We start from the raw sequence: 12,469 nt of genomic DNA on the forward strand, positions 1-12,469 counted from the left end.
ACTGCTTAGGGCTACATCAAGAGGAAAAAAAACGTAGAGATAGAACGTGAAACTACTTTGTTGTGTCAAGTTTCAAAAAGCTAGCACAAACCGTGTTGGATTTAGAGTTCCAAATACATCTATCAATATAGGAGAAAACAGAGTGAAACCTAAAAATTCAAACTGTTACTGGAAATGAACGCTTCAACATAGAAGAACGAAATTTGGGGAACCAAGTCGCCTTAGTGTACTGATCATTACCTGAAAGTATCATCCAGTTTGGGTGAAAAAATATTTGCTGAGATTTCTGGAGATTCGTAATTTTTGGAAGCTTGGCAACCCCTTCCGATGAAAGTGTTTCTCACCAGTCACTGCTTAGGGCTACATCAAGAGGAAACAAAACGTAGAGATAGAACGTGAAACTACTTTGTTGTGTCAACTTTAAAGAAGCTAGCACAAACCGTTTTGGATTTAGAGTTCCAAATACATCTATCAATATAGGAGAAAACAGAGTGAAACCTAAAAATCCAAACTGTTACTGGAAATGAACGCTTCAACATAGAAGAACGAAATTTGGGGAACCAAGTCGCCTTAGTGTACTGATCATTACCTGAAAGTATCATCCAGTTTGGGTGAAAAAATATTTGCTGAGATTTCTGGAGATTCGTAATTTTGGGAAACTTGGCATCCCCTTCCCATGAAAGTGTTTCTCGCCAGTCACTGCTTAGGGCTACATCAAGAGGAAACAAAACTTAGAGATAGAACGTGAAACTACTTTGTTGTGTCAAGTTTCAAGAAGCTAGCACAAACCGTGTTGGATTTAGAGTTCCAAATACATCTATCAATATAGGAGAAAACAGAGTGAAACCTAAAAATTCAAACTGTTACTGGAAATGAACGCTTCAACATAGAAGAACGAAATTTGGGGAACCAAGTCGCCTTAGTGTGCTGATCATTACCTGAAAGTATCATCCAGTTTGGTGAAAAAATATTTGCTGAGATTTCTGGAGATTCGTAATTTTTGGAAGCTTGGCAACCCCTTCCGATGAAAGTGTTTCTCTCCAGTCACTGCTTAGGGCTACATCAAGAGGAAACAAAACGTAGAGATAGAACGTGAAACTACTTTGTTGTGTCAAGTTTCAAGAAGCTAGCACAAACCGTGTTGGATTTAGAGTTCCAAATACATCTATCAATATAGGAGAAAACAGAGTGAAACCTAAAAATTCAAACTGTTACTGGAAATGAACGCTTCAACATAGAAGAACGAAATTTGGGGAACCAAGTCGCCTTAGTGTACTGATCATTACCTGAAAGTATCATCCAGTTTGGGTGAAAAAATGTTTGCTGAGATTTCTGGAGATTCGTAATTTTGGCAAACTTGGCAACCCCTTCCCATGAAAGTGTTTCTCTCCAGTCACTGCTTAGGGCTACATCAAGAGGAAACACAACGTAGAGATAGAACGTGAAACTACTTTGTTGTGTCAAGTTTCAAGAAGCTAGCACAAACCGTGTTGGATTTAGAGTTCCAAATACATCTATCAATATAGGAGAAAACAGAGTGAAACCTAAAAATTCAAACTGTTACTGGAAATGAACGCTTCAACATAGAAGAACGAAATTTGGGGAACCAAGTCGCCTTAGTGTACTGATCATTACCTGAAAGTATCATCCAGTTTGGGTGAAAAAATATTTGCTGAGATTTCTGGAGATTCGTAATTTTTGGAAGCTTGGCAACCCCTTCCGATGAAAGTGTTTCTCACCAGTCACTGCTTAGGGCTACATCAAGAGGAAACAAAACGTAGAGATAGAACGTGAAACTACTTTGTTGTGTCAAGTTTCAAGAAGCTAGCACAAACCGTGTTGGATTTAGAGTTCCAAATACATCTATCAATATAGGAGAAAACAGAGTGAAACCTAAAAATTCAAACTGTTACTGGAAATGAACGCTTCAACATAGAAGAACGAAATTTGTGGAACCAAGTCGCCTTAGTGTACTGATCATTACCTGAAAGTATCATCCAGTTTGGGTGAAAAAATGTTTGCTGAGATTTCTGGAGATTCGTAATTTTGGGAAGCTTGGCAACCCCTTCCCATGAAAGTGTTTCTCGCCAGTCACTGCTTAGGGCTACATCAAGAGGAAACAAAACGGAGAGATAGAACGTGAAACTACTTTGTTGTGTCAAGTTTCAAGAAGCTAGCACAAACCGTGTTGGATTTAGAGTTCCAAATACATCTATCAATATAGGAGAAAACAGAGTGAAACCTAAAAATTCAAACTGTTACTGGAAATGAACGCTTCAACATAGAAGAACGAAATTTGGGGAACCAAGTCGCCTTAGTGTACTGATAATTACCTGAAAGTATCATCCAGTTTGGGTGAAAAAATGTTTGCTGAGATTTCTGGAGATTCGTAATTTTGGGAAGCTTGGCAACGCCTTCCCATGAAAGTGTTTCTCGCCAGTCACTGCTTAGGGCTACATCAAGAGGAAACACAACGTAGAGATAGAACGTGAAACTACTTTGTTGTGTCAAGTTTCAAGAAGCTAGCACAAACCGTGTTGGATTTAGAGTTCCAAATACATCTATTAATATAGGAGAAAACAGAGTGAAACCTAAAAATTCAAACTGTTACTGGAAATGAACGCTTCAACATGGAAGAACGAAATTTGGGGAACCAAGTCGCCTTAGTGTACGGATCATTACCTGAAAGTATCATCCAGTTTGGGTGAAAAAATGTTTGCTGAGATTTCTGGAGATTCGTAATTTTGGGAAACTTGGCAACCCCTTCCCATGAAAGTGTTTTTCGCCAGTCACTGCTTAGGGCTACATCAAGAGGAAACAAAACGTAGAGATAGAACGTGAAACTACTTTGTTGTGTCAAGTTTCAAGAAGCTAGCACAAACCGTGTTGGATTTAGAGTTCCAAATACATCTATCAATATAGGAGAAAACAGAGTGAAACCTAAAAATTCAAACTGTTACTGGAAATGAACGCTTCAACATAGAAGAACGAAATTTGGGGAACCAAGTCGCCTTAGTGTACTGATCATTACCTGAAAGTATCATCCAGTTTGGGTGAAAAAATATTTGCTGAGATTTCTGGAGATTCGTAATTTTTGGAAGCTTGGCAACCCCTTCCGATGAAAGTGTTTCTCACCAGTCACTGCTTAGGGCTACATCAAGAGGAAACAAAACGTAGAGATAGAACGTGAAACTACTTTGTTGTGTCAACTTTAAAGAAGCTAGCACAAACCGTTTTGGATTTAGAGTTCCAAATACATCTATCAATATAGGAGAAAACAGAGTGAAACCTAAAAATCCAAACTGTTACTGGAAATGAACGCTTCAACATAGAAGAACGAAATTTGGGGAACCAAGTCGCCTTAGTGTACTGATCATTACCTGAAAGTATCATCCAGTTTGGGTGAAAAAATATTTGCTGAGATTTCTGGAGATTCGTAATTTTGGGAAACTTGGCATCCCCTTCCCATGAAAGTGTTTCTCGCCAGTCACTGCTTAGGGCTACATCAAGAGGAAACAAAACTTAGAGATAGAACGTGAAACTACTTTGTTGTGTCAAGTTTCAAGAAGCTAGCACAAACCGTGTTGGATTTAGAGTTCCAAATACATCTATCAATATAGGAGAAAACAGAGTGAAACCTAAAAATTCAAACTGTTACTGGAAATGAACGCTTCAACATAGAAGAACGAAATTTGGGGAACCAAGTCGCCTTAGTGTGCTGATCATTACCTGAAAGTATCATCCAGTTTGGTGAAAAAATATTTGCTGAGATTTCTGGAGATTCGTAATTTTTGGAAGCTTGGCAACCCCTTCCGATGAAAGTGTTTCTCTCCAGTCACTGCTTAGGGCTACATCAAGAGGAAACAAAACGTAGAGATAGAACGTGAAACTACTTTGTTGTGTCAAGTTTCAAGAAGCTAGCACAAACCGTGTTGGATTTAGAGTTCCAAATACATCTATCAATATAGGAGAAAACAGAGTGAAACCTAAAAATTCAAACTGTTACTGGAAATGAACGCTTCAACATAGAAGAACGAAATTTGGGGAACCAAGTCGCCTTAGTGTACTGATCATTACCTGAAAGTATCATCCAGTTTGGGTGAAAAAATGTTTGCTGAGATTTCTGGAGATTCGTAATTTTGGGAAGCTTGGCAACCCCTTCCCATGAAAGTGTTTCTCGCCAGTCACTGCTTAGGGCTACATCAAGAGGAAACAAAACGGAGAGATAGAACGTGAAACTACTTTGTTGTGTCAAGTTTCAAGAAGCTAGCACAAACCGTGTTGGATTTAGAGTTCCAAATACATCTATCAATATAGGAGAAAACAGAGTGAAACCTAAAAATTCAAACTGTTACTGGAAATGAACGCTTCAACATAGAAGAACGAAATTTGGGGAACCAAGTCGCCTTAGTGTACTGATCATTACCTGAAAGTATCATCCAGTTTGGGTGAAAAAATGTTTGCTGAGATTTCTGGAGATTCGTAATTTTGGGAAACTTGGCAACCCCTTCCCATGAAAGTGTTTCTCTCCAGTCACTGCTTAGGGCTACATCAAGAGGAAACACAACGTAGAGATAGAACGTGAAACTACTTTGTTGTGTCAAGTTTCAAGAAGCTAGCACAAACCGTGTTGGATTTAGAGTTCCAAATACATCTATCAATATAGGAGAAAACAGAGTGAAACCTAAAAATTCAAACTGTTACTGGAAATGAACGCTTCAACATAGAAGAACGAAATTTGGGGAACCAAGTCGCCTTAGTGTACGGATCATTACCTGAAAGTATCATCCAGTTTGGGTGAAAAAATGTTTGCTGAGATTTCTGGAGATTCGTAATTTTGGGAAACTTGGCAACCCCTTCCCATGAAAGTGTTTCTCGCCAGTCACTGCTTAGGGCTACATCAAGAGGAAACAAAACGTAGAGATAGAACGTGAAACTACTTTGTTGTGTCAAGTTTCAAGAAGGTAGCACAAACCGTGTTGGATTTAGAGTTCCAAATACATCTATCAATATAGGAGAAAACAGAGTGAAACCTAAAAATTCAAACTGTTACTGGAAATGAACGCTTCAACATAGAAGAACGAAATTTGGGGAACCAAGTCGCCTTAGTGTACTGATCATTACCTGAAAGTATCATCCAGTTTGGGTGAAAAAATATTTGCTGAGATTTCTGGAGATTCGTAATTTTGGGAAGCTTGGCAACCCCTTCCCATGAAAGTGTTTCTCGCCAGTCACTGCTTAGGGCTACATCAAGAGGAAACAAAACGTAGAGATAGAACATGAAACTACTTTGTTGTGTCAACTTTAAAGAAGCTAGCACAAACCGTGTTGGATTTAGAGTTCCAAATACATCTATCAATATAGGAGAAAACAGAGTGAAACCTAAAAATCCAAACTGTTACTGGAAATGAACGCTTCAACATAGAAGAACGAAATTTGGGGAACCAAGTCGCCTAAGTGTACTGATCATTACCTGAAAGTATCATCCAGTTTGGGTTAAAAAATATTTGCTGAGATTTCTGGAGATTCGTAATTTTGGGAAACTTGGCATCCCCTTCCCATGAAAGTGTTTCTCGCCAGTCACTGCTTAGGGCTACATCAAGAGGAAACAAAACGTAGAGATAGAACGTGAAACTACTTTGTTGTGTCAAGTTTCAAGAAGCTAGCACAAACCGTGTTGGATTTAGAGTTCCAAATACATCTATCAATATAGGAGAAAACAGAGTGAAACCTAAAAATTCAAACTGTTACTGGAAATGAACGCTTCAACATAGAAGAACGAAATTTGGGGAACCAAGTCGCCTTAGTGTACTGATCATTACCTGAAAGTATCATCCAGTTTGGGTGAAAAAATATTTGCTGAGATTTCTGGAGATTCGTAATTTTTGGAAGCTTGGCAACCCCTTCCGATGAAAGTGTTTCTCACCAGTCACTGCTTAGGGCTACATCAAGAGGAAACAAAACGTAGAGATAGAACGTGAAACTACTTTGTTGTGTCAAGTTTCAAGAAGCTAGCACAAACCGTGTTGGATTTAGAGTTCCAAATACATCTATCAATATAGGAGAAAACAGAGTGAAACCTAAAAATTCAAACTGTTACTGGAAATGAACGCTTCAACATAGAAGAACGAAATTTGTGGAACCAAGTCGCCTTAGTGTACTGATCATTACCTGAAAGTATCATCCAGTTTGGGTGAAAAAATGTTTGCTGAGATTTCTGGAGATTCGTAATTTTGGGAAGCTTGGCAACCCCTTCCCATGAAAGTGTTTCTCGCCAGTCACTGCTTAGGGCTACATCAAGAGGAAACAAAACGGAGAGATAGAACGTGAAACTACTTTGTTGTGTCAAGTTTCAAGAAGCTAGCACAAACCGTGTTGGATTTAGAGTTCCAAATACATCTATCAATATAGGAGAAAACAGAGTGAAACCTAAAAATTCAAACTGTTACTGGAAATGAACGCTTCAACATAGAAGAACGAAATTTGGGGAACCAAGTCACCTTAGTGTACTGATCATTACCTGAAAGTATCATCCAGTTTGGGTGAAAAAATGTTTGCTGAGATTTCTGGAGATTCGTAATTTTGGGAAGCTTGCAACGCCTTCCCATGAAAGTGTTTCTCGCCAGTCACTGCTTAGGGCTACATCAAGAGGAAACACAACGTAGAGATAGAACGTGAAACTACTTTGTTGTGTCAAGTTTCAAGAAGCTAGCACAAACCGTGTTGGATTTAGAGTTCCAAATACATCTATCAATATAGGAGAAAACAGAGTGAAACCTAAAAATTCAAACTGTTACTGGAAATGAACGCTTCAACATAGAAGAACGAAATTTGGGGAACCAAGTCGCCTTAGTGTACTGATCATTACCTGAAAGTATCATCCAGTTTGGGTGAAAAAATGTTTGCTGAGATTTCTGGAGATTCGTAATTTTGGGAAGCTTGGCAACCCCTTCCCATGAAAGTGTTTCTCGCCAGTCACTGCTTAGGGCTACATCAAGAGGAAACAAAACGTAGAGATAGAACATGAAACTACTTTGTTGTGTCAACTTTAAAGAAGCTAGCACAAACCGTGTTGGATTTAGAGTTCCAAATACATCTATCAATATAGGAGAAAACAGAGTGAAACCTAAAAATCCAAACTGTTACTGGAAATGAACGCTTCAACATAGAAGAACGAAATTTGGGGAACCAAGTCGCCTAAGTGTACTGATCATTACCTGAAAGTATCATCCAGTTTGGGTTAAAAAATATTTGCTGAGATTTCTGGAGATTCGTAATTTTGGGAAACTTGGCATCCCCTTCCCATGAAAGTGTTTCTCGCCAGTCACTGCTTAGGGCTACATCAAGAGGAAACAAAACGTAGAGATAGAACGTGAAACTACTTTGTTGTGTCAAGTTTCAAGAAGCTAGCACAAACCGTGTTGGATTTAGAGTTCCAAATACATCTATCAATATAGGAGAAAACAGAGTGAAACCTAAAAATTCAAACTGTTACTGGAAATGAACGCTTCAACATAGAAGAACGAAATTTGGGGAACCAAGTCGCCTTAGTGTACTGATCATTACCTGAAAGTATCATCCAGTTTGGGTGAAAAAATATTTGCTGAGATTTCTGGAGATTCGTAATTTTTGGAAGCTTGGCAACCCCTTCCGATGAAAGTGTTTCTCACCAGTCACTGCTTAGGGCTACATCAAGAGGAAACAAAACGTAGAGATAGAACGTGAAACTACTTTGTTGTGTCAAGTTTCAAGAAGCTAGCACAAACCGTGTTGGATTTAGAGTTCCAAATACATCTATCAATATAGGAGAAAACAGAGTGAAACCTAAAAATTCAAACTGTTACTGGAAATGAACGCTTCAACATAGAAGAACGAAATTTGTGGAACCAAGTCGCCTTAGTGTACTGATCATTACCTGAAAGTATCATCCAGTTTGGGTGAAAAAATGTTTGCTGAGATTTCTGGAGATTCGTAATTTTGGGAAGCTTGGCAACCCCTTCCCATGAAAGTGTTTCTCGCCAGTCACTGCTTAGGGCTACATCAAGAGGAAACAAAACGGAGAGATAGAACGTGAAACTACTTTGTTGTGTCAAGTTTCAAGAAGCTAGCACAAACCGTGTTGGATTTAGAGTTCCAAATACATCTATCAATATAGGAGAAAACAGAGTGAAACCTAAAAATTCAAACTGTTACTGGAAATGAACGCTTCAACATAGAAGAACGAAATTTGGGGAACCAAGTCACCTTAGTGTACTGATCATTACCTGAAAGTATCATCCAGTTTGGGTGAAAAAATGTTTGCTGAGATTTCTGGAGATTCGTAATTTTGGGAAGCTTGCAACGCCTTCCCATGAAAGTGTTTCTCGCCAGTCACTGCTTAGGGCTACATCAAGAGGAAACACAACGTAGAGATAGAACGTGAAACTACTTTGTTGTGTCAAGTTTCAAGAAGCTAGCACAAACCGTGTTGGATTTAGAGTTCCAAATACATCTATCAATATAGGAGAAAACAGAGTGAAACCTAAAAATTCAAACTGTTACTGGAAATGAACGCTTCAACATAGAAGAACGAAATTTGGGGAACCAAGTCGCCTTAGTGTACTGATCATTACCTGAAAGTATCATCCAGTTGGGGTGAAAAAATGTTTGCTGAGATTTCTGGAGATTCGTAATTTTGGGAAGCTTGGCAACCCCTTCCCATGAAAGTGTTTCTCGCCAGTCACTGCTTAGGGCTACATCAAGAGGAAACAAAACGTAGAGATAGAACATGAAACTACTTTGTTGTGTCAACTTTAAAGAAGCTAGCACAAACCGTGTTGGATTTAGAGTTCCAAATACATCTATCAATATAGGAGAAAACAGAGTGAAACCTAAAAATCCAAACTGTTACTGGAAATGAACGCTTCAACATAGAAGAACGAAATTTGGGGAACCAAGTCGCCTTAGTGTACTGATCATTACCTGAAAGTATCATCCAGTTTGGGTGAAAAAATATTTGCTGAGATTTCTGGAGATTCGTAATTTTGGGAAACTTGGCATCCCCTTCCCATGAAAGTGTTTCTCGCCAGTCACTGCTTAGGGCTACATCAAGAGGAAACAAAACGTAGAGATAGAACGTGAAACTACTTTGTTGTGTCAAGTTTCAAGAAGCTAGCACAAACCGTGTTGGATTTAGAGTTCCAAATACATCTATCAATATAGGAGAAAACAGAGTGAAACCTAAAAATTCAAACTGTTACTGGAAATGAACGCTTCAACATAGAAGAACGAAATTTGGGGAACCAAGTCGCCTTAGTGTACTGATCATTACCTGAAAGTATCATCCAGTTTGGGTGAAAAAATATTTGCTGAGATTTCTGGAGATTCGTAATTTTTGGAAGCTTGGCAACCCCTTCCGATGAAAGTGTTTCTCACCAGTCACTGCTTAGGGCTACATCAAGAGGAAACAAAACGTAGAGATAGAACGTGAAACTACTTTGTTGTGTCAAGTTTCAAGAAGCTAGCACAAACCGTGTTGGATTTAGAGTTCCAAATACATCTATCAATATAGGAGAAAACAGAGTGAAACCTAAAAATTCAAACTGTTACTGGAAATGAACGCTTCAACATAGAAGAACGAAATTTGTGGAACCAAGTCGCCTTAGTGTACTGATCATTACCTGAAAGTATCATCCAGTTTGGGTGAAAAAATGTTTGCTGAGATTTCTGGAGATTCGTAATTTTGGGAAGCTTGGCAACCCCTTCCCATGAAAGTGTTTCTCGCCAGTCACTGCTTAGGGCTACATCAAGAGGAAACAAAACGGAGAGATAGAACGTGAAACTACTTTGTTGTGTCAAGTTTCAAGAAGCTAGCACAAACCGTGTTGGATTTAGAGTTCCAAATACATCTATCAATATAGGAGAAAACAGAGTGAAACCTAAAAATTCAAACTGTTACTGGAAATGAACGCTTCAACATAGAAGAACGAAATTTGGGGAACCAAGTCACCTTAGTGTACTGATCATTACCTGAAAGTATCATCCAGTTTGGGTGAAAAAATGTTTGCTGAGATTTCTGGAGATTCGTAATTTTGGGAAGCTTGCAACGCCTTCCCATGAAAGTGTTTCTCGCCAGTCACTGCTTAGGGCTACATCAAGAGGAAACACAACGTAGAGATAGAACGTGAAACTACTTTGTTGTGTCAAGTTTCAAGAAGCTAGCACAAACCGTGTTGGATTTAGAGTTCCAAATACATCTATCTATATAGGAGAAAACAGAGTGAAACCTAAAAATTCAAACTGTTACTGGAAATGAACGCTTCAACATAGAAGAACGAAATTTGGGGAACCAAGTCGCCTTAGTGTACTGATCATTACCTGAAAGTATCATCCAGTTTGGGTGAAAAAATGTTTGCTGAGATTTCTGGAGATTCGTAATTTTGGGAAGCTTGGCATCCCCTTCCCATGAAAGTGTTTTTCGCCAGTCACTGCTTAGGGCTACATCAAGAGGAAACAAAACGTAGAGATAGAACGTGAAACTACTTTGTTGTGTCAAGTTTCAAGAAGCTAGCACAAACCGTGTTGGATTTAGAGTTCCAAATACATCTATCAATATAGGAGAAAACAGAGTGAAACCTAAAAATTCAAACTGTTACTGGAAATGAACGCTTCAACATAGAAGAACGAAATTTGGGGAACCAAGTCGCCTTAGTGTACTGATCATTACCTGAAAGTATCATCCAGTTTGGGTGAAAAAATATTTGCTGAGATTTCTGGAGATTCGTAATTTTGGGAAGCTTGGCAACCCCTTCCCATGAAAGTGTTTCTCGCCAGTCACTGCTTAGGGCTACATCAAGAGGAAACAAAACGTAGAGATAGAACGTGAAACTACTTTGTTGTGTCAAGTTTCAAGAAGCTAGCACAAACCGTGTTGGATTTAGAGTTCCAAATACATCTATCAATATAGGAGAAAACAGAGTGAAACCTAAAAATTCAATCTGTTACTGGAGATGAACGCTTCAACATAGAAGAACGAAATTTGTGGAACCAAGTCGCCTTAGTGTACTGATCATTACCTGAAAGTATCATCCAGTTTGGGTGAAAAAATGTTTGCTGAGATTTCTGGAGATTCGTAATTTTGGGAAGCGTGGCAACCCCTTCCCATGAAAGTGTTTCTCGCCAGTCACTGCTTAGGGCTACATCAAGAGGAAACAAAACGGAGAGATAGAACGTGAAACTACTTTGTTGTGTCAAGTTTCAAGAAGCTAGCACAAACCGTGTTGGATTTAGAGTTCCAAATACATCTATCAATATAGGAGAAAACAGAGTGAAACCTAAAAATTCAAACTGTTACTGGAAATGAACGCTTCAACATAGAAGAACGAAATTTGGGGAACCAAGTCGCCTTAGTGTACTGATCATTACCTGAAAGTATCATCCATTTTGGGTGAAAAAATATTTGCTGAGATTTCTGGAGATTCGTAATTTTGGGAAGCGTGGCAACCCCTTCCCATGAAAGTGTTTCTCGCCAGTCACTGCTTAGGGCTACATCAAGAGGAAACAAAACGGAGAGATAGAACGTGAAACTACTTTGTTGTGTCAAGTTTCAAGAAGCTAGCACAAACCGTGTTGGATTTAGAGTTCCAAATACATCTATCAATATAGGAGAAAACAGAGTGAAACCTAAAAATTCAAACTGTTACTGGAAATGAACGCTTCAACATAGAAGAACGAAATTTGGGGAACCAAGTCGCCTTAGTGTACTGATCATTACCTGAAAGTATCATCCATTTTGGGTGAAAAAATATTTGCTGAGATTTCTGGAGATTCGTAATTTTTGGAAGCTTGGCAACCCCTTCCGATGAAAGTGTTTCTCGCCAGTCACTGCTTAGGGCTACATCAAGAGGAAACAAAACGTAGACATAGAACGTGAAACTACTTTGTTGTGTCAAGTTTCAAGAAGCTAGCACAAACCGTGTTGGATTTAGAGTTCCAAATACATCTGTCAATATAGGAGAAAACAGAGTGAAACCTAAAAATTCAAACTGTTACTGGAAATGAACGCTTCAACATAGAAGAACGAAATTTGGGGAACCAAGTCGCCTTAGTGTACTGATCATTACCTGAAAGTATCATCCAGTTTGGGTGAAAAAATGTTTGCGGAGATTTCTGGAGATTCGTAATTTTGGGAAACTTGGCAACCCCTTCCCATGAAAGTGTTTCTCGCCAGTCACTGCTTAGGGATACATCAAGAGGAAACAAAACGTAGAGATAGAACGTGAAACTACTTTGTTGTGTCAAGTTTCAAGAAGCTAGCACAAACCGTGTTGGATTTAGAGTTCCAAATACATCTATCAATATAGGAGAAAACAGAGTGAAACCTAAAAATTCAAACTGTTACTGGAAATGAACGCTTCAACATAGAAGAACGAAATTTGGGGAACCAAGTCGCCTTACTGTACTGATCATTACCTGAAAGTATCATCCAGTT

This window comes from Spermophilus citellus (genome assembly GCF_964194105.1).
Source record: "Spermophilus citellus genome assembly, chromosome: 2".
NCBI classification, from domain to species: Eukaryota; Metazoa; Chordata; class Mammalia; order Rodentia; family Sciuridae; genus Spermophilus; species Spermophilus citellus.